Source organism: Schistocerca serialis, chromosome 6 (genome assembly GCF_023864345.2).
Source record: "Schistocerca serialis cubense isolate TAMUIC-IGC-003099 chromosome 6, iqSchSeri2.2, whole genome shotgun sequence".
Taxonomy (NCBI): Eukaryota; Metazoa; Arthropoda; class Insecta; order Orthoptera; family Acrididae; genus Schistocerca; species Schistocerca serialis.
This window is the reverse complement of record NC_064643.1, coordinates 547,543,985-547,567,752: the sequence shown is the minus strand read 5'-3', so window position 1 is coordinate 547,567,752 and position 23,768 is coordinate 547,543,985. Positions and strand designations below refer to the sequence as shown.

The following is a 23,768-nucleotide window of genomic DNA, read 5'->3' as shown; positions in this document are numbered from 1 at the left end:
CAAGCATCATCACCCGATTTGCCAGGAACCTTGCTCAGTGTAAGAGGAGTCAAACTAAGTGGAGATTTGCCTCGGCTAGGACTGTTGAAACACGTGAGGACTGTTGGAACACGTGAGGCAATAATGACCTTACGACTTATCTTAGAAGAAAGATTAAGGAAAGGCAAACCTACGTTTCTAGCATTTGTAGACTTAGAGAAAGCTTTTGACAATGTTGACTGGAATACTCTCTTTAAATTCTGAAGGTGGCAGGTGTAAAATACAGAGAGCGAAAGGCTATTTACAATTTGTACAGGAACCAGATGGCAGTTACGAGAGTCGAGGGACATGAATGGAAAGCAGTTGTTGGGAAGGGAGTGAGACAGGGTTGTAGCCTCTCCACGATGTTAATCAATGTGTATATTGAGCAAGCAGTAAAGGAAACAAAAGAAAAATTCGGAGTAGGTATTAAAATCCACGGAGAAGAAATAAAAACTTTGAGGTTCGCCGATGACATTGTAATTCTGTCAGAGACAGCAAAGGTCTTGGAAGAGCAGTTGAACGGAATGGACAGTGTCTTGAAAGGAGGATATAAGATGAAATCCAACAAAAGCAAAACGAGGATAATGGAATGCAGTCGAATTAAGTCGGGTGATGCTGAGGGAATTAGATTATGAAATGAGACACTTAAAGTAGTAAAGGAGTTTTACTATTTGGGGATCAAAATAACTTGGTTCAAATGGTTCAAATGGATCTGAGCACTATGGAATTTAACAGCTGAGGTCATCAGTCCCCTAGGAACTTAGAACTAATTAAACCTAACTAACCTAAGGACATCACACACATCCGTGCCCGAGGCAGGATTCGAACCTGCGACCGTAGCGGTCGCGCGGTTCCAGACTGAAGCGCCTAGAACCGCATGGCCACTGCGGCCGGCATCAAAATAACTGATGATGGTCGAAGTAGAGAGGATATAAAATGTAGACTGGCAATGGCAAGGAAAGCATTTCTGAAGAAGAGAAATTTGTTAACATCGAGTATAGATTTAAGTGTCAGGAAGTCGTTTCTGAAAGTATTTGTATGGGGTGTAGCCATGTATGGAAGTGAAACATGAACGATAAATAGTTTGGACAAGAAGATAATAGAAGCTTTCGAAATGTGGTGCTACAGAAGAATGCTGATAATTAGATGGGTAGATAACTAACGAGGAGGTATTGAATAGAATTGGGGGGAAGAGGAGTTTGTGGCACAACTTGACAAGAAGAAGTTCTGAGGCATCAAGGGATCACAAATTTAGCATTGGAGGGCAGCGTGGAGGGTAAAAATCGTAGAGGGAGACCAAGAGATGAACAAACTAAGCAGATTCAGAAGGATGTAGGTTGCAGTAAGTACTGGGAGATGAAGAAGTTTGCACAGGATAGAGTAGCATGGAGAGCTGCATGAAACCAGTCTCTGGACTGAAGACCACAACAACAACAACAGGTCTGTTGATATTTTTAATAACATCGGGAACCCGGTATATCGATACTTAAAAGTATCATTATTGGCTCTCAATACATCGAAAAGTATCGATATGTCGACGGAATAAGTATGGACGTAGCTGCCTATAAAAATATCAGCTGCACGTTGTAAATACACTGCCGGTTTTAGAGCTGTTTATTTTAGTACTGATTAATTAAAAGATATTCTGCACATCAACAAGCTAGCAGCTTGCCTATCCCCCTTAAAGCAACAATTGAAAGGAAAACGATGCATGTTCACAATTGGCGATAAGAACTTTGCTAACAGTAGTAACTGCATGTAAGTGGCACAATAAAAGGTGTAAGAGGGTTCCATCATTCGGTTTCGTCACATAACGGATTCGTCTGGAACACTTCATGTCGATTCCCCTGTTTTTTCATTTCTGCCAACGCCGGCGACCTAACAGTTGTAGTGTCAAAATTGCATGGTGAAGCTAAACGTTTCAGTTTCTGTCGGTATTTTTTATATCGGAATGTTCTACTACAATCTCGAAACAACAACTTCATATATTTACCGAAAATTGTGAAAAAATAATACAAAATAAAAATATCGGCACTTGATATTACCATTTTGATATCGATATGTGGGGAGAAAAAATATCACAGGTATATGTCTATACTTTCTGGATAAAGTGTCACTGTACTGATATATCGATATTTTATCAACGGCTGTAGCCTCGGCTTATCCGCAGATATTCAACCGTTCCTAAAAAAAAAAAAAATAAAAAAAAATAAAAAAAAATGAAAGTCTTCAAGGTATTTTAGAGGCATTTTATGTGCCTTTTAGTGAGAGATCTAGTCAGACGACATGGTGGCTTCGTGGTTAGCGTCGCGTCTTTTTAACTTTCCGCCCCGTCTTCGAAACGCGATTATTGTTTTTATTAATTTCATTTAATTTTATAGTTTATTGTTTTCATCCACCTACCCATGTTCGTACAAGATTACTACACAAATGTTTCTTATCAAACTAGGGGATGCAAGGGCGTTGTATTAATTGTAAAATTACAACTGGATTGCACAGTAAATGCACCCATTTATTACATACTACGAGGATTGGAACATAAATAGTGACAACTATTTATTCACAACCGATACAAAAGAGTTACATGTTTGCACCTGTCACTGCCCTTCAAAGTAGACACCAGCGTTGTATAGGACCCGTTGCCAGAGATGTGGAAGACATAGTATACCGTTAGTAGAGCCTGTTCTGTTGATGATGCGAATGGAGTGGTCTACTGCCTGTCGAATCTCTGGAACAGTTTTGAAGCGAATACCACGAAGTGGTTCCTTCATCTTCGGAATCAAACAATGTCACAAGAACTTAAGTCCGGGGAGTATGGTCGATGGTACAGTACTTCCCAGTCCCATCGAGCGAAAAGAGCAGCCACCGCTTGCGCTGTATGTGCCCACGCATTGTCGTGCAAAATTATGGGTGGGTTGCGCAGAACGTGTCGCCGCTTCTTTCGCAAAGCTGGTCGCAGGTGATGCTCCAAAAACGAACAGTAATACGACTTAAGTCCTTGTGACTTTGATTTTATTCCGAAGATGAAGGAACCTCGTGGCAATCGCTTCAGAACTGTTCCAGAGTTTCGGCATTCAGTAAACCGCTCCATTCGCACCATCAACAGAACAGGTTCTGCTAACGGTATATTACGCCTTCCACATCGCTGGCAACGGGTTCTACATAACGCTGGTGACTACTCTGAAGGACAGTAACAGGTGCAAACATGTAACTCTTTTGTATCGGTTGTGAATAAATAGTTGCCACTATTTAAGTTCCAACCCTCGAATATGTGTGTATGATATGTTGAGGGATTACAATCTTTTTTAAATTCTCATATTGTGCTATTTCATTGTCAAGTCAATTCTTATATTAATTCTTGCATTTTATTCATGTGTTTATTCTTCAGGAAGATATGGTGCATTCCCTTGGATGATACCGATCGTAGAAACATTCGAAACACTGAACTCCAAACAACATGAACACAGCGCGAAGACAGGTTTGCCACATATTTCGTATGAATCCCACTCTGGAAAGAAACAACGTCAACATTAGTGAAGATTTAGCACGTTGGCAATCGTTTTGCGATGAACCAAGCATAATGAATCACTTTTCCGGAAACTGACGCTTGCAATTGATTAAGAATTAAGATACACAACAGGAATTTTACCAAAGACAGTTTAATTTTTTCTTTTTTTCTTTTAGTCATTCATCAGACGTACAATTAGGAGACGAACAAGGACAACGTTATATCAGTATTCACCGGAAAAATTGCGTGGTAATCTTCTACAGGAAAAACAAAAGGTAAAAATTGGGTTTCGATCACGAGGCGCAAAATTAAAACCCCGCAACGCTAACCGCAGTCCCACCGTTTCGCCAGATCTCGTGCTGTAAAAGGCATATAAAGTACTTGGAAAATATTCGAAAATTTTGACAGTTGTTTTTTTTTCAGGAACGGTCGACTATCTACGAATCAGTGGAGACATGCGTTCGTTTATTTTGACCACTCTTCTATTGAGCAGTTTACGGTACTTGCCGTGTTTTCCTCGTTGGTCACAATTACAGCAATTTTTAATACATCGTGACATTTGAAAATGTTACGACAGACCGGAAATGGACAACGGATGTCCCCCCTCCCCCCCCCCCCCCGTTATTTTAACTCCTACCTTAGGCACGAAAATAGTGCCCCTTTCGACAGGTTTCTAAAAAAATGGTTCAAATGGCTCTGAGCACTATGGGACTTAACATCTCAGGTCATCAGTCCCCTAGAACTTAGAACTACTTAAACCCAACTAACCTAAGGACATCACACACATCCATGGCCGAGGCAGGATTCGAACCTGCGACCGTAGCGGTCGCGCGGTTCCAGACTAAAGCGCCTAGAACCGCTCGGCCACCCGCGGCCAGCTCGACAGGTTTCTGTCATATGTGCTGATCAGCCAAAATACTACTGCCACTGCTACGGTCGCAGGTTCAAATCGTGCGTCGGGCATGGATGTGTGTGATGTCCTTAGGTTAGTTAGGTTTAAGTAGTTCTAAGTTCTAGGGGACTGATGACCACAGATGTTAAGTCCCATAGTGCTCAGAGCCATTTGAACCATTTTTTGAACTACTGCCACAGCCCATCGCAAGACTAGATTGGCGCCTCGTGGCACTGCAGTCTAGCGACTATACGAATCGTAAATAGCGAAATCTATCAACATAAATAATGAAAACAGGTTGTATACCTGGAAGAGGCCTGGACACAAAGGAAGGTTTTAAGGAAATTACATAATTGTTAAGACAGATATTACAAAACCAGATTTTAAACTGCAAAACGTTTCCACGGCGGATGTGAACTGTGACCATAATTTATTGGTTATAAACTGCAAACTGAAAGTAAAGAAATTGCAAAAAGGTAGAAAATTTCGAGAAGAGACCTGGCTAAGCTGAAAAAACTAGAAGTTGTTGAGAATTTCAAAGAGATGATTAGGCAACGATTGACTGAAATAAAGGTAAGATACACAACAATAGACGATAGGTTAGCCTTGAGAGACTAATTAGTGAAGGCAGCAGAGGATCAAATGAGCGAAAGGACAAATCCCAGTAGCAATCCTTGGATAACGCACGACATACTGAATCTAATTGACGAAAAGAGAAAATATAAAAATGCAACAAATGAAGCAAGCGGAAGGGAATAAGTACAAATGTCTAAAAAATGAGATTGACAGGAAGTGTAAAATGGCAACGCAATAATGCCTAGACGAGTAATGCGTGAATGTAGAAGCATGCTTAACTAGAGGAAAGACACTACAGCAAAATTAGAGAGACCTTTGGAATGTGTAAAAGAAGCTATGCCATTACGATTTCAGACGTCAAGCTTTTACTAAGGAAACAACGGAAAGCTGAAAAGCGGAAGAAATATACAAAAGGGCTACACGAGAGAAACAGACTTGAAGGCAATACTAAAGAAAGCGAGGAGGAAATAGATAAGGAAGAGATTGAACGCATGGTACTGCGAGAATAATTTCACAGAGCACTGGACCTACGTCGAAACAAGGTCCCAGGAGTAGAAGAAGTTCCCTGAGAACTGTTGAGATTACTGGGAGAGCCATATGTCACAGAAAAATTCCACGTTGTAAGCAAGATGTATTTGACTGGTGAGATACCCTCTGACATCAAGGAGAATGTAATGAATACAGTTACAATGAAGGAAGTGCTGACGGGTGTAAATATTACCGAACTAACATTTTAACAGCTTATTTTAGCGAAATACTGAGGCGAATTATTTACAGAGGAATGGAAAAACTGGTAGAAACCGACCTAGGAGAACATCACTTTGGGTTCCAGAGAAATGTAGCTTTATTCATCCGTATATCTCTTTTTACAAGGACATAGGACATGTCAAAGTATTTACAAGTTTAGACCAATTTAAAATAAGCTAATTCGTATACACATATATACAGACTTCTAGTTAGAGACAAACATTAGATTTCCTCCTGGTATATAATACTTTTTTTACAAACAACTTATTAAATAATGTAATGCCACACTGTTCACTATCAGTCACTGTACACACTATACACACATTGTTTCATTACACTTCTCTCACTACATACACACACACACACACACACTGGTGATCTCTGGACCATTTTCTGTACCGCAACTCCCCATTTGCTATCGTGAAAAACCGAGTCAGCATCCCTCCATAATGAGTGAGATGTTGAACTCAGAAAGAGGAAGAGGTGTTAGTATCGTGCTATGCATAGCTTGAGGGGAGAGTGTTTCTAGAAAGGAAAAAGAAGGAAAAAGAACATAAAGTGAAAATGTTATGTGGAATGTTAGGTTTTTTATAATCATCGTTATTATTATTTATTTGTATAACATTTTTCATCAAACCCCTACTCTGTTTTATCTAAGTAATCCTTCAATGTATATAATGTATTGCATAACAGGTACTTTTTTAGCTGTCTTTTTAAATAAGTGTATTTTTGTAATTTTGCAATGTAGGAACAAACTAAGCAAAAGCGACTCTTCGACTTGTCTTAGGAGATAGGTTAACGAAAGGCAAGCCACTATTTCCAGCATTTGTAGATTTAGAAAAATCTTTTGACAATTGTGATTGGAAATTGTGTGAACCACAACATCCTTTTAAATAAATTAGAATTCTATGGTGTCACGGGCAGTGCTGCAATATGGTTCAAGTCATACCTTGCTAACAGGAAACAAAGGGCGTCAGTGCAAGGGACTAGTGAATTAAGTCATCAGTCATCATCAGAATGGGAAGAAATTACATGTGGTGTCCCACAAGGATCAATCTTAGGGCCATTGCTTTTTCTTGTGTACATTAATGATCTCTCATCAGTTACACTGCCAGAGGCAGAGTTCATTTTGTTTACAGCTGACAGAAGTATTGCAATAAATAGTATGTCGAATGTAGTTCTAGAAAGCTCTGCTAATGATATTTTCATGGATATTAATAAATGGTTTAAAGCCAACTCACTGACATTAAACTTCGAAAAGACTCACTCACTATATGCAATTCAGAACCTGTAAGAGGTTTCCACCCAGCATATGCATAAAGTATGACGAAGAGCAGATAGAAGAGACTGACAGTCTTAAATTCCTGGGATTACAACTTGATAATAAATTCAGTTGGGAGGAGCACACCACAGAACTGCAGAAACGCCTTAACAAATCTGTATTAGCAATTAGAGACATAGGCGACATAAAAATGAAAAAGCTTGCATACTTTGCCTACTTTCATTCCATAATGTCTTATGGTATAATATTTTGGGGTAACTCTTCAAGTCAAACAAAAGTTTTCAGAGTCCAAAAGCATGTAATACGTATTATTTGTGGAGTAAATTCACGGACGTCCTGTAGAAACCTCTTCAAAACACTGGGTATATTAACTACTGCCTCTCAGTATATTTACTCCTTAATGAAATTTGTCCTAAATAATATATCTCTTTTTCCAACATTTCATCCATACAATACCAGGAACAAAAATGATCTGCACAAGGACTTAAAAGCACTTACTGTAGTTCAAATAGGGGTCCACTACTCAGGAACACTCATCTTCAATCATTTACCAGCAAACATAAAAAATTTAGTTACAAATAAAGATCAGTTTAAAAGGAGCCAGAAAGACCAACTAGACCAACTCCTTCTACTCCATTGACGAATTTTTTAATAGAAACAAATTATGTATTGTATGTATTCATACTGTTAGTATTGTTACTTCAGCTTAAAAAAAAATTAACATGTTCCACATCCACGATGATCTCCTCAGCACGGATCTATGGAACGAAAAACTAATCTAATCTCTAATTAGTCGTGGTCTAGAGTGAGAGAAGATATTGTTAAATCTTTCAAGAAGTGCGGCATAAGTAATGCTCTCAGTGGCACTGAGTACCATCTTATACCTGTTTACGAAGAGGACAACAATGGTGACTAAGAGGAATAAGAAGAAGAAGGAGGAGAAGAAGAAAGTTCAGATGACGATTTTCAGGGATTTTAAAGGCCAGTTCGGTTTTATAAACTAAGAACTTTTTTAGTATGGCTTTGCAGCCTGATAATAAAAATGGTAAAAACGTTAAATATTTAAAAAATTGATTGAAAGTTAAGGCGTGTCTTTACTCTGTAAAACACGGTAAATATCCCTTTGTTCAAAATCGTGTGTCACCAAAAGTTCTTGACCGACAGCTATTAAAACACACTCACACACACACACACACAGACACAGACAGATATATACACAGGGTGAGTCAGGAGGAAAGGAACATGCTTTGAGGGTGATAGTGTTAGTGATTCTGAACAAAAAGCTTCATATGGACGTATGCCCTATTCCGAATGGTTTCCGAGATAGAACACATTTAATATCACTTTTGTAAGTTTTTATTGAATAACTCGAAAACCGCACCCTCCAGCGAAAACGTGTCACAGTAAAAAATTAAACTATATTAAATTTCCTACAAAAAAGGTCCTATTCTTTTTTTTTTCTCTAGAACTAATGGTTTGGCGAAGAGAGCCGGAGAATATTGAAAACTCGCTCGACACGCATGCGCTGTAGCTTACATAGTTTTTGTAGGCCAATCTGAGGTAGCATATTGAGTTAGCAAGTTGAAAGGAACAGTTTGATACGGGACACTTGTGGTCTATCAAGTCGGAACACAACCTCAAATTGGCCTGCAAAAACTACGTAAGCTATAGCACATGCGCGTCGAGCCAGTTTTTCAACGTTCTCGCGTTCTCTTCGCGCAAACCATTAGTTCTAGAGAAAAAAAAGAATAGGACCTTTTTTGTAAGAAATTTAATGTAGTTTAATTCTGTACTGCGACACGTTTTCCCTGGAGAGCGCGGTTTTCGAGTTATTCAAGAAAAACGTACAAAAATGATAAGGTATTAAATGTGTTCTATCTCGGAAACCATTCGGAATAGGGCATATGTCCCTATGAAGTTTTTTTTTCAGAACCACTAATACTATGACCCATCAAAGCATGTGCCTTTCCTCCTGAATCACCCATATATCGGGCTGCAATCATATGTCCTTGGTTCGACGAACACTCTGATACTCCATTGCACATCAAATGGCCTGTTAAATCACTAATCTTAATCATGTAGTAAATGTGTGGGACTGTTTGGAACAGCTGGTGAAATGTACAATGGGCAGTCAAATGAAAACTGAACACCTGCCTTAACAAGACAGTAGAATGGTTCAATTCAAAAGTAATCATCACGTGTATTAAGACTTTATCCCACTGGGAGACGTGATGTTCAATTCCAGTTTTGTAGAACACAGTTACCCACTGACGGATCCACAACAGAACCTGTTCTTGCACCTCCTTGTCCGACAGACACCATTCATGGTTTTCTTCAGGCCAGCAACAGTATGGGAGTCACACAGTGAATGATCCAAGCTGTACACAGGATGGTACAGTGCTTCCCAACCATCTGATTTCCAGTGTGGGGGCAGGCATTATCATGCAATGGGATGATTCCGTCTGACAGAATTCCTCAGCAGTTTGAATTTATGGCACGTCGCAATTCATGCAAAGTGCCTTCTTAGCGCTACACACTGATTGTGGTTTGCACGGACATCGGTTTCAATCACCTGAGAAAATGCAAGAGTGGGTGTGGCTGTGGGTGGGTGCGTCTGTGTGTATTATATAAAGGGAATACATTGTTACCGAATATCTCAAAATGTCCCCTCCAAATTTACGTCAAATTTTTAAACGTAAGTGCAATAAATATTAAACATTATTAGCAAACAGGAAGGTTGTATTTATGGCTTTTTGGGCTACGATTAGAACACTACTACAGAATCGGAATTTGCAGTACAGGTGCAAAATAAGGCTCAAGGCCAGAGAGAGTGGGGAAGAGGAGATAGACAGAAGGGAGAGAGGAAATGGCCATAGAAAACGGGAATGAGGAAAGAGGGTAGAGAGGGTGCAGGAGGAGGTGGAGACAGAGAGAGGGGGGGGGGGGGAGAGATGATAGACAGAGAGAGGGGGAAGCAGAGGAGATGGACAAAGAAAGGGGTACTGGAAGATGGACAGAGATAGGGGACACAAGGAGATTAGGACGTATAACCAGTTCCCATATATATCAGAAACGTGTGCTTCTTCATAATTGTTACCTAACCACAGTGGGCAAAACATTAGTCATTCCCATGAGACCTCATTCCAACACGGCGTAATATCACCTCTAGTCTTCATAACTCCCTCAGTTGACAAAGAAGGGAGTCCACAAATTTATTCAGGTATGTCATATCCATCTGGAGACGCTCATGGATGATTTTATTCCATACATCCAGCATATTGCAAGCTTGTTCGTAGCTATTAGGACCAGTCAAACGAAAACCGAACATCCGCCACAAAGGGACCATGGAATGTCTCCATTCAAAGGTAATCACCAGATATGTTAAGACATCTATCTCACTGGAAGATGGGATGATCAATTCCTGTTTTGTAGAATGTAGTCAGGCACTGACAAATCCAGAACCACACCCACTCTTGCATTTTCTCAGCTGATGAAACTGATGTCCATGTAAACCACAATCACTGTGTAGCGTTAAGAAGACATTTTGCATGAATTGCAACATGCCATAAATTCAAACTGCTGAGGAATTCTGTCAGATGGAACCATCCCATTGCATGATAATGCCTGCCCCCACACTGGCAATCAGATGAAGGCTACGCCACAGTGATTTGGTTGTGAAGCATTGTAGTATCCTGTGTACAGCTTTGATCTTTCACTGTGTGACTCTCACACTGTTGCCGACCTGAAGAAACACAAGCATGGTGTTTGTCAGACAAGGAGGTGCGAGGATAGGCACTGTTGAGGATCCGTCAGTGGGTGACTGTGTTCTACAAAACTGGAATTGATCATCACGTCTCCCAGTGGGATAAAGTCTTAATACGTGTGATGATTACTTTTGAATGGAACCATTTCATTGTCTTGTTGTGGTGGGTGTTTGGTTTTCATTTGACTGTCCCTCGTACATTTCACCAGCTGTTCCAATAGTCCTACACATTTACTATATGATTAAGATTGGGTGATTTAACAGACCATTTGATGTGCAGTGGAGTATCTGATTGTTTGTCAAATGAGGAACGTATGATTGCAGCCCTGTAGACATAGATGTTGTCATCATGGAAGATGGGAGTGGTCATTCTATACTCAACATGAAGATGCAAAAGAAAGAGCAATCTTTGGTCACCGAAAATGTTGAAATGAACATTCACAGTAATGTAAATTGAAGGGGATCACTGCTGTCGGCTGCAGCAGGACTTTATGGGGAATCAGCAGCGACAAGCGAAAATGTGTACCCAACTGGGATTCAAATCCAGGATCTCCTGCTTACTTGGCAAGTGTGTTAACCGCTGTGCCATCTAGGACACAGCTTTATCACAAGTGCATGGACTATCTTGGCATGCCTCATGGTCGATCCACATTCCTACTGAGTGCCACCTATCCGCAGTCCCTGTCCATTATACTCCTGTTCGCTACTCTGAGATTCCCACAGAAGGTCGGATGCATTTGTACACCCACTCTGAAGAAGGGGGATCCATTACCTAGCTAGGCATCTGATGAACAGACACCACACATTTGTATAACATTCACAGTAAACTGTGTTGTTGGTCCCATGTCATGTCATGAAAGAATACTCCCAAAATATCACAGAACGGCCTCCAGCTTGAGCTACACCCTCTACACACTGTGGTTTAAACACACCATTGGGCCATTTGTGCAGTCAACACCTAGCATCCAAATCCAAATAGGATAGCTACTTTCCGCCGTTGACTCATTGTTCCAGCCAGCCCATCTTACTCTACTACTTTCATACAACTGAAATAGATACATGCTACCTCATAACCATGAGCAAATCAGCAGAAGAGGGTTACATGAATATGTGTTCCAAGTTCTGTGCCATCTACAGCACTCCAGAGTGACTAGTGTGCTCTTTTAATGGAGTATTGAATATTTTGTGTTGTGAGCTTATAAAAAGAAACAATGTTATCGAAAACAAAATCTGCTTGGACATCTTGCTGCATTAAACCATAACACTTGATGGTTGGTGGAAGAGGGAGTAGGGGCAGGGGGAAGGGGGGGCACGTATAATGTCATTTGAGCAACTCCACGACCGACTCAAATGTTCAGTGCCACCTGTGTTTTCCCCCAATTTTTAAAACAGCAAGAGACTCTTCCTCTGTTGTGTAACATTGTTGCATTCTGTTGGTTCCATCCCTATTGATTCCTTTCGTTTCAGGTCTGTGAACTTAATTCTATTGATGCACATTGTTAAGGCAGGTCATATCCATTCTACTGGTGGTGCTATTCCCAAAGCGATGACATCTGGTTGTCTGATCATAAAACTGTGAATAAAATGTTAGTGCCACTGAATCTCTCACTAAAGTCTGGAGGTGGTATCAGATGGCCTAATAGTTTGTGTCTTTTGATTACATTTTGAAATCAGAGTTGTCATGGTTTACTACTGGCTCAAATGGCTCTGCGCACTATGGGACTTAACAGCTGAAGTCATCAGTCCCCTAGAACTTAGAACTACTTAAACCTAACTAATCTAAGGATATCACACACATCCATGCTCGAGGCAGGATTCGAACTGCGACCGTAGCGGTCACGCGGTTGCAGACTGAAGCGCCTAGAACTGCTCGGCCACAAGGGCCGGTGGTTTGCTACTGCAAAGAGTAAAAGTTTCACATGGATTTTAGGTCATTGTTAATAATACATTTTGCAAAGAAAAGTTCTGTTTCTATTAGGTTTCAAATAAATGCAATGCTGTAGCCTTTTTTCACAGTAAGCTCACTTACTAAATAAAAGTATGCATGCAGAATTTTATAATGCAGGAAAAAAAAGCAGTTTCACATTATATAAATTCAATCAATAATGTCTAATAATTTTTGTAATTAATTTGATGGAGTTTCAGAAAATTTGATTGCCAACTAATGATAATGTATCCTGTTGAATTCACTGTACAGTGCATGGCAGATAGTATCTTATACCACTACTAGTCATTTCCTTTCCTGTACCACTCACAAACAGAAGAAAAGGAAAAATGATTGTCTATATGCCTACATATGGGCCATAATTTCTCATATCTTATCTTGGTGGTCCTTATGGGAAATGTATGTTGGTGGCAGTAGAATCACTCTGCAGTCAGCTTAAAATGTCCATTCTGTAAGTTTTCTCAATAGTGCTCCTCGAAAAGAATGTTGTCTTCCCTCTATGGATTCCAATTTGAGATCTCAAAGCATCTCCATAACACTTGCTTGTTGTTTGAACCTACCAATAACAAAGACTGCCTTTGAATTGCTTCAATGTCTTCTTTCAATCCAAACTGGTGCAGATCACAAAAATTTGAAAAGCACTCAAAAATAGGTCATACTAGCATCCTATGTGTGGTCTCCTTTACGGATGAACCACACTTTCCTAAAATTCTCCCAATAAACTGAAGTTTACCGTATGCCTTCCCTACCACAATCCTAACAATACTTGTTCCATTTCAGATCACTTTGCAGCATTACACCCATATAGCTTAACAACGTGACTGGGTCAAGCAGGACATCACTAATGCCGTATCCAAACATTACAGGTTTGTTTTCATACTCATCCAAATTAATTACAATTTTCTATATTTAGACCTAGGTACCATTCATCGAACCAACTAGAACGTTTGTCTAAGTCATCTTGTTTCCTCCTACAGTCACTCAACTTCAACACATTCTCATACACCACAGCATCATCAGCTAACAACTACAGATTACTGCCCACCCTGTCAGACACATCATTTGCTTGTATAGAGAATAACAGTGGTCCTAACGCACTTCCCTGGGGCACTCCTGACATTACCCGTGTCTCTGATGAACACATACTGTTAACTGTTAAGGATAACATACTGGGTTATGTCACTTAAGAAGTCTTTGAGCCCCTCACATCAGAAATCTTGAAATATGGAATCTGCAGTACATCAAGTGAGAAAAGGGCGAGCTGAATTTTGCATGAGTGATGCTTTCTGAAACCATAATGATTTGGGGACATAAGGTATTGGTCTTTAGGAAATTTATCACAGTCAGAATAAGTTCCAGAATTCTGCAACAAACAATGTTAAGGATACTAGTCTGTAATTCTGTATCTTTTTTTAAAGACAAGGAGTCTAAATAAGTCATTTTTAGTTGGCTCTATTGTAGGAAATATCATTTCAAAGTGTACAAAGATTTTATTTTAATTCAAGAAGTGATATGCTCTACAGTGTAAATTTCAAAAGAAATACAATAAAATAAGATAAAATAATTAAAACAGCTGTTTTACATAGAAGAGGCCATATTTACTGGCAAGTGATTATTTTAGAGAAGAATTATCTGTACATTAAGAACAAGTTATCATACCTTGAGAAAAGGTATTTTGTCTTGTTGCGTCTAAAATAGCCATGCTTTAGATGACAATACAGTTGAAAAACTAATGCCAACACCAAGGAAGATGATTACGTTGAGTGCGACTATGGGCTGAAGTGCAAGGATGAGGTGAAAGTGATATGGTTGGCAAAAATGATGATTGGTCAATTAAACTAGGAGATCTAGATTTGAATCTTTCTCTGCCACACATTTTTATTTTTCATTATTCATTAAACTGCAGGTTCAGCAATCCTGAACATATTTTTCTATTTAGTTGATTACACTCCCTTTTGATTTGTTTCAGAGAATTTAATTCAACTGATAAAATAACATTTTATAGGCTACCTGTATCTGATCAATGATCTGATCTTTACGCCAAAATATAAAACTAAATAAGACATGCAGTAGCACATCAGTAAATATGAGAATTACTTGATATTTTGTTGCTTGCTAGTTAGTATTCTGATCACATTATGTCCCCATATCTTATAGCCTACCAGAAAGTTATTTTGCTAGTGACTGAGTAGATAGTTGTCCACATAGTCTCCCCCATTCTGTTTTCAGGCAGTATCTAAAATATTGTGATCTGATAGTTAAATACTGGCACTGATGACTTAAAAAGGACACTCTAAATATTTTTGTACATTTTATATAGATATTCTACATTACACACTGATATTTTTCTGGACAAAATAAGCCATTGACTATTGAATGTACCAATCCCTTTGGAGAACCACTTCATACTTCTTTTTGGCACTTTTCACTCTCTACTCCAAGGGATAGTCTAGGCTGTTTAGGAACTGGCACATTATAGAGCATCACTTCTTTTATTCAAATATGAAGCAATATGTTAATGAGTCAGAGAGGTTTTCAGATTGGGAATAAATGGGAGGGAACTGTCAGTTCCAACATTTGCCTTTCAACTAAGAGGAACCTTCCTAAAACCTTGATCAGAACCAGGGAAGGGGATTGGAACTATTTTATAAAGTTTTGGTTTTTTTCATCCAAGTAACAGGTGAGCTGGTAGTGGAGTGAAGGACAGTGAGTCCTAATTACAGATATATGAAAGCTGGATGACTAGCTCCAGCATTCACTTTGACAACCTAGGAAAAACCACATCAAAATCTTGTTAGGAACTGGGGGATTGGAATTATTTTCTGGGACAATGATGGGCATTGCCCCCAAACAAAAGTAAAATATTCAAGTGTGTGTGTGTGTGTGTGTGTGTGTGTGTGTGTGTGTGTGTGTGTGTGTGTGTGTGGGTGTGTGGGTGCGCGCGCGCACGCGCGCTCGCAAGCAACACTGAGGCACCATGGACTTCTCCATCAACCCTGATGGCTCTCTCCTTCACTATGTCATTTTAGTAAAACAATGTGTGCATGTATGAATGAATGAATAGGCAAATGGACTATATCACTGAGACAACACAGATGCAAGTGCTGGATTATCTTAGTGGCACCTGAATAGCAAAGTGTGCTGGAGTTCTATCCTGCTGTAACTGCATGAGTCATGATTCCCTCATCTTTGAACACAGGTATTAATCACGTTTACAATGTGCCCAAATAAAATTTTGCATTCACATATCCTTAAAAATATGGTATTTTCATTCACATACTCTTGTGACGATATGCTATTCCAAATTAACATCTCATAACAACTCATGCATATTTTTTCTTAGGCACAAAAACCACATCCCTGCTGTGTCAGCCATGATATATGGCACATTCATCATAAAAAAACACTGTTGAGCAAGACTTAGTTTAGAAAACAGTGCCAACAAAGTATGGCAGTCTGCAACTCATTGCTACATGTTGTTTTCATCTAATTCATCCAACAATCTTTGCTACTAGCCTATATAATACTAACTGGCTGCTACATCGTGATTTGCCAATCGAATAATTTGGATACAGCATGGAAGGTTGTTGTTAGGTCAGCATACTGCTCTCCCAGTCACTATCAGTTTTTCAGACATTGTAGCCACTACTCATCAGCTGAATCTGCAATAGGCATCACAAGGCTGTGATTATCCCATGTCACTCCTTCCACGAAGGAAAAATTCCTTGACAATACTGGATATTGAATCAGGGTTCTCCACATAGTCAAATATGCTGACCACTTAGCTGTGGAGGAGAACAGGTTATTCGTCCTCAAACTTCTAAATCCTGTCACTTTCAGACTATTTTTAAGCATTGCAAAGATTTACTCCTGCAACATGTCAAGGAGGACATGAAGATGCACAGATCTCTGTGTGTAACACACATTGGTGCAAATACATATACACTGGATATGTAGTTTTTATATGTAAGTACTCCAATATACAACACACTGTTTTAACCTTGAATACCAGAATTTAGCCAGGACTGGAGTTATGTATATAAGCCTGTAGCCTGAGAATTCGTTGGGGTTCCTGTTTTATGAACAAGTAACGCATATATTAGTTGTAAGGCATCTGAGAATTCATTAGTAGATAGGAATTTGTTGATTACTTCAGTTCTTAGGTGATCTGCTTCCCAGGTTTTTTCAGATAAGTACAAAACATACCATAATTATATGAGCTCACTGATAGTTCATACTTTTTTCTGACTTATAGAATTCCACTTGATACTTTAAAGTTTAGATTTGTTTCAAGCAGTGACTACTAAAGTATTATTCTGGTATGTGACATTTGCTTCATAGACCATGGCTAGCTCAGTCTTCTTCACTTGATTCTGCAATATATGCATGAAGACAATGATAGAAGACAATTTACAATTTTCTTGAAATACTTATAACAACACTTCTCATATATATGTTCCATGTAATCCTCAAATTCAATGAAATATTGTTCTCATAAGAAATATTTTCATCGTCATAATGGAATTGTGAATATTATTGACAAACTCAGAGTTCAAAATGTGAATTGACAGTTCCAAATGACAGACTGGAATATTAATTACAACACAGTATTCGTTTGTCTTTCAATGTATATACAGTCATTGCTCCATTTCAGCATTTGGTTCAGTTATGACCAAATCCTCCAACAAAGACTCAGTCCACACAGGTATTTTCTCCCATAAAATTACTGCAATCACCTTCCCACATTGACAACATGCATTGTCCCTTGATACAGTGTGCTACATGAAATAAATAATAAATTCACAAAGTAGTTATGCTCTCTTTTATAATAATTTATTTTATATTTTCATCATTTGTGAGAGTCTTTCATCAAAAAGGCAAACATAGGATTACACATCATTCTACCAGAGTGATACGTGAGACCACATATCCCCCTACTTAAATAAATGATCTTGTGACAGGTTTAGTTGCTATACTTTAGTCATATGTTAACTTCTGCAAATAAGTAAACCAATTCACAATTACAGTCAAATCTTTCTTAAACATTCTTTATTTATACTGCTGCTTTATAAAGTTAATATTTTCATTTTAGAATATATCATTATGACTCATGCTTTCCTTCATTAGCTATCTCACTGTTATCTTTAATACAACCATACACAAGCTACTAGGTTTCAACTATAATTCAGTATAGTGGTTCTATATGTGCACACAACATTTTTTAAACATAAATTACATTCAAACTTAACATTTACTGCAAAGTAGTTATTTTATTTTAATTATATTTTGCATTTAGTGTTATTTCTTCTCCATGTATTTTCCTCACAAGGCAACTACAGCACATAATGTCCTCCAAAAACCTATTTATAAGATATATCTGTTCAAAAATATGCAGCCTTTGTGATAACATTAGATTCTGCTTGCCGTAACCACCTAAAATAATTTCTCCCTTTTCATCTCTGTAACCATACAGGTAATGTTACATTTTGAGGAGCACTTAGTAGTCTTACAGTTTGAATATTGTGACTGTTGCTTCCCAAGCTTTCTGTATTCAAGCCAAACAAACTGACACTTTCTTTCATTTTCAGTAATTTTGTAATTATTATACACAGAAACCTACTACAACTCAGGCAAAATTCTTCTGTACAAAGTTGGAGTAATCCTGAAAACATTAAGTATTCCATCTTTGCAGAAACCATCAATGGCATCTCTTCCCTCAGAATTATTTCACGTATTTAATGATGTATTGCACTCCCTTTTCATAGTGATGGTGCCTCTGTGTACACCATCCTGTCATATTAGTGTCTGAATAACCACATTTTGCAGTACTGACATGCAGGGAGAGAGTCAGTAATTTTCATTGAGGTTCTGCACAGTATTGACCTGAATGTGGAGCCACTCTGACTCCAGTGTTGTGGCCAGCTGTGCCACATTTGTCACTGTGGACAGCCCAATTGAGGTGGTCTGACAGATTCTCGAGTGGTTGTAGTCCAAGGAATTTGGTGGCCTGGGGAGTACAGTAAATGCTTCCTGGTGCTCTTCAAACCATGCACGTACACAGTGAGTCATGTGACCTGTTGCATTGTCCTGCTGGCAGATGCCATCATGCTGAGGAAAAAACAAACTGCATGTAGGGGTGGACACAACATCAAGGATAGATGCATAGTTATGTTGATCCATTCTTCCTTCCAGAGTGATGAAATTGCAAATAGAATGCCATGAAAACATTTCCATACCATACCAAAATGTTCTGTCCTCTGGCCTGGACCCATCTGAAGATCGTTGCAGAGTATTTTTCTTCAGACATTTGTCTTTCTATGGAGCATAAATTGCGATTCATCTGTCGTTCCTCAGAGGAGATCTAGTTATAGTATAGGCATGCAAATTGCAGCCTTCATTGCCAATGAACAGCAGTCAGCATGGGTGCTTGAATTAGAGACCCATATTCAGCAACATCTGCTGAACAGTCATTGAGGAGACACGGTTGGTAGCCCATTGGTTCATTTGAGTGGTCAGTTGCATAACATGTGCATGTCTACTAACCCATACCCATCGCTGCACCCATCGTTCATCCTTGTCATCTATGCCTTGTGGGGCACCACAGTTGCCTTGGTGCTGGATCTGGACAGCACCGTTTTGCCATGCATTGTGTACTTTAACCACAGTAGCATGTGAACAGTTTGCAGAGTTAGTCATTTCAGAAATGCTTCCATCCTTGTCCCAAAATCCTATGATCATGCTCTTTTGGATGCCAGATAAATTACTCTGTTTCCATAATATAACAACAGTTGCATTGTTTTCTGTGTTCTCTTGACATACTTCACATATTCTCCATTGCTACTGTTACTGCCTGCCATCTGTGAGTGGTTATTGCACAATGAGATCAAACATAGGTGGTGGTCACGTTAAAGTGACAGGACCATGTATACCAGTATTTATCTCCCTTTCCTCAAACCAGGTGTTGATCCTCCTTCCTTGGTGCATTTTCCTTCCATTTTGTTTAAAAATTATTCTTACTTTTATCTCTCCTACAATTTCAAACTTCTTATCACTTTACAAATGGAGTTAATGTGTCAAATATTAGACAATAAGCATGTAGGTGAGAAAAAGTTTAGAAAGGCTTGAGATTATGTTGGAGATTATGTTGGAAGTTGCCAAGTGCTCTAATTCTCAAATACTGGATGAGTGTAGTCCTAGTATTTGCATACCTTGAGTTATGCTACCTCACAACATAGATACAGTTTCGAACTTAAATACTTGTCTTATTGTGTTAAACCTGTAACATAAGATTAAACTCTTAATGAGCAGATTATGAAACTTTTTTAAATTCAATCAATAATTACATAAAATACTGACAGTTAAATTTTTGTTGCTTCTGGAAGTTGTTAGATAGGCGACTTGCACCTTGAACTGGATTACCATGCACCTAATTAGTCCATTAGTAATATAAATACCATTCATTTAGTCTTTATAAAAAATGTATATTTGGTTACCAAACTGATGCTAACTTTGCTGCTATGTATTCACATATTTACCTTTTATTACAGCATTGATTTTAGCAAATAATAAATCATTTTCTTCATCCAGTGAGGCCTTGCTTAACTTTCACCTCTGCTACTGCTAAGATTCTTGTACCAAAATCATAATGCAGTGTATAGTCAAATAATACCAACTATTCTTTTTTTAAAAAATGTTTACTAGTAAAGTATTATACTTTAGGGAAACATTCTCTTTCACATTTCCATTATATGTACTTTGTGTTACTTAATTACTGAAACCATATCTCTTTTGTAAATGAACTCAAGGTCATAGCTAGAGATAGTAGAAGAAAATGCTTTTAAAGTACATAGGATTGTAGAAGTGAAGGATTGTTGTACAGAAAATAAATGATGAAGGAGTACAGTGATCAACTAAGTAATCTTATCCTTCAACACCAATAGTAAGTTAGGATCACAAAATTTTATGCATTTCAGATCAATTGACATTAAATACTAATTAGTAACCAAATTCATTGCACTTACTTCTACATTGTCCAAAAAATTCAGTTCTATACTTACCCTATCAATCCAGCTGTAACTGTGAACTAAATTTAAATTTTTTCTCTCAAACACATTGTTTACAGACAGTATCAACAAAAAAGGTGCATTAATAAATAACTCAATCATTTGCTGAGTGTTTCATTCAACTGAACCATCAACACATTCCTCCAACATTGCAAGAGTGGAACCTAAGATTGTAGCTTCATCTGAATCTTTACTTTTGTTGTAATCTTTGGTAGCTGGAGGTGGGTAGAATGTAGTACTGACACTCTGGCAAAGAATTCCACACTTTATTATCAATATTATACATCAATCAGGTACAGAACATGTTATCACAAAACTCTCAACTCAAGAAGCCATGAGAACTGCTGGAACAATGATGATGACTTTAGGTTACATATCAAAAATGTTTCTCGTTGCTGAAGTCTGTATGTTAGGTGGAGTCTATTCTGATGAACAGTGCTACTGTAGAGACACCTCCCCCTCCCCCCATCCCAGAGCACTGCATAGAAAAGGGAGGTGGAAGTCTGATAGAATAATGGGATGGAGATGTCTGCCATAGCAGGAGTGACGAGGTTCATCATTGGCAATTTTTGAGGCATGTGGATGTGCCTATAGTCCTAACATCAAAGCTGATATATCAGTGTAAAGGCCCACATTGGGAGGACTGGAGATGGGGGACATGGGGAACAGAGGAAGGGAGAGATTGTCATTCTTCTGTACTGTGAGCACCTAAGCAAGTCTGAGTCAGTGGACCAACCCTGTTGTAGATTTTTCCTCCACAAGAGGCAAAAATGTTCATTCCCCCATCGGAGTGCTTTGTATGGACTATTGTGTGGATGCTGAAGTGTGGTGAGGGCTGTATCATCTTAAAACATGACATGGGAGCACTCGCTTAGCCTCTTGTGGATGAAAATTGCTTGTAAACCCTGAGCATTAGGTGGGGGTATGATAATGTTGCTAATGTAGCATTGGACATTCTCTAGTAATGAAGGTAGTTCTGCAGGTGTCAGAGGTGAGGAAGGCGAAAGAAAGTGGGCTGGTAGTGTGAGCATACACTGTACAGCATTTCCATTAGTGATGACCTCATTTGTATTGGTCAGTTGTGATAGATAAGGGGCAACTGAAATGGGAAATCCAAGTGTTTGTGAAAGCTCATGTCACTGATTATGCTGTTATGTCTTGTAAAGAGATTGCTTTCACCCAATGGGACATGTGGTCAATGGCTGATAGAATGTATTTGTAAGCTTTGGACTCAGGTAAAGGCTGACCAAGTCCAGTTCTACATGTTGGAAATGTCCTTCTGGTGCACTGAAAGTGCCTTTTGGTAGGGATGAGTGTCATCCATTCTCACTAAGCTGGCAAAGAATGCAGGCTTGTGTCCATTTCATGCAGTCTACTTCAGTGCTCAGCCAACAAAATGTTCTGCAGGAGACATGAGGTGCAGTAAACAGTGGGGTATGACAGATTATGAAGGCTATCAAATATCAGTTTCCTAAATGGCAACAGAATCAGTGGGAGTGATCTCCCCTGTGATGTAACACATCATAGTTCAACAAGAGTTGAGTATCCTTATTAGCTCAAGCTGTAGCCCTGTCTTGGGATCATCTAAGGATTCACACAAATGACCCTCTTGTCCTCTTGCATTTGCCAGGTCCTAGTAGTTGATTAAAGTACTGATGGAATAGATGTGGGTTATGTAGTCTGCTATCATGTTTCCCTCTTGTCCACATGCTGGATGTCTGTTGAGAACTAGGCAATTAAGTCTAGGTGTCAGAAGCAGAGGGATGATCATGACATGCAGCTTCTTATGTTATATGTTGAAACTTGTCAGAATATAAAATCTATTAAATCTGACTACAGGAGGCTAATAAACCAGCCAAAACTTAGAATTTTTGGAGATTGTCCAAACACATGATAGATGTTTATAATAATTCTGACTCAAATAGAAAATACAAAGCATTTATTAATAAACTTACTTCCACTTCTGAAAATTGTTTTCTCCTAAACGTAATGCAGATCAAATAGAAGTCTAAAAATAAACCTTTGATTACACAAAGAATAAAGGTAGCATGTAGGACAAAAAGGAGGCTGTATCTACTATCTAGGAAAACCTCTGATGTTCACATTGTAATGCATTACATATAATACTGCAATATATTGAAGCAAGTAATCCAAAAATCTAAGCAGCTTTATTATGAGAAAAAGATAATTACATCAGGCAACAAAATAAAATCTATGTGGGATATAGTGAAGACAGAGACAGGTGGGGCCAAAAAGGAAAAGAAACAGATAGCTCTAAAAATAAATGAGACATTGGTAACAAGTAGAGGTAGTAAATTTGTTGTAGCTGGGATTCACAGTCATAAAAAATTTTTTGAAGGACATCATCTTTCTGCCAGTGACTGTTATAAGTTTGTAATGTAAGTTTGTACTTAATGTACAAATGTGTCAGCTTACATTATGTTGACATGGCTTAAAGCCATAATATCACTTGATAATGGCCTAAGGCCAAAATTGCAATAGTGGAATAAAAACTTATAACAGTCACTGGCGGAAAGATGATGTCTTTCAAAAAGGTACATGTAGTGTTGCAAATCACTGAAACAAGTACTATATTTCTTTTACTAACAGCTTGGAATTACTGGGTTCAGTAAACATTGAAATGGAATATCTGAGACCAGTCTTTACAAATAACTCCAGTAAAATAAGTACTATATTTCTTTTACTGACAGGTTGGAATTACTAGGTTCAGCAAACAGTGCAATGGAATACCTGAGACCAGTCTTTACAAATAACTCAAGTAAAATGGAAACAGCACTCATTCCTCCCAAGGAAGTAGCACCCATCGTAAAATCCTTAAAATCCTTAAAATCAAAGAATTCTAGTGGTTATGATAACATATCAATGAAGTTACTCAAAGAGTGCTTATGAGACTTGAGTTCTGTCTTAAGTTATTTGCGTAATCAATCTCTTATCAGAAGAACATTTCCAG

The 23,768-nt window shown here is 38.5% G+C and overlaps 1 protein-coding gene across 1 annotated transcript in view; it reads left to right on the top strand.

Annotated features, from left to right (window-relative positions):
- LOC126484207 (uncharacterized) overlaps positions 1–23,768 on the top strand; it is a 129,390-nt gene that overhangs the window by 90,671 nt on the left and 14,951 nt on the right. The gene's annotated exons all lie outside the window — the stretch shown is intronic.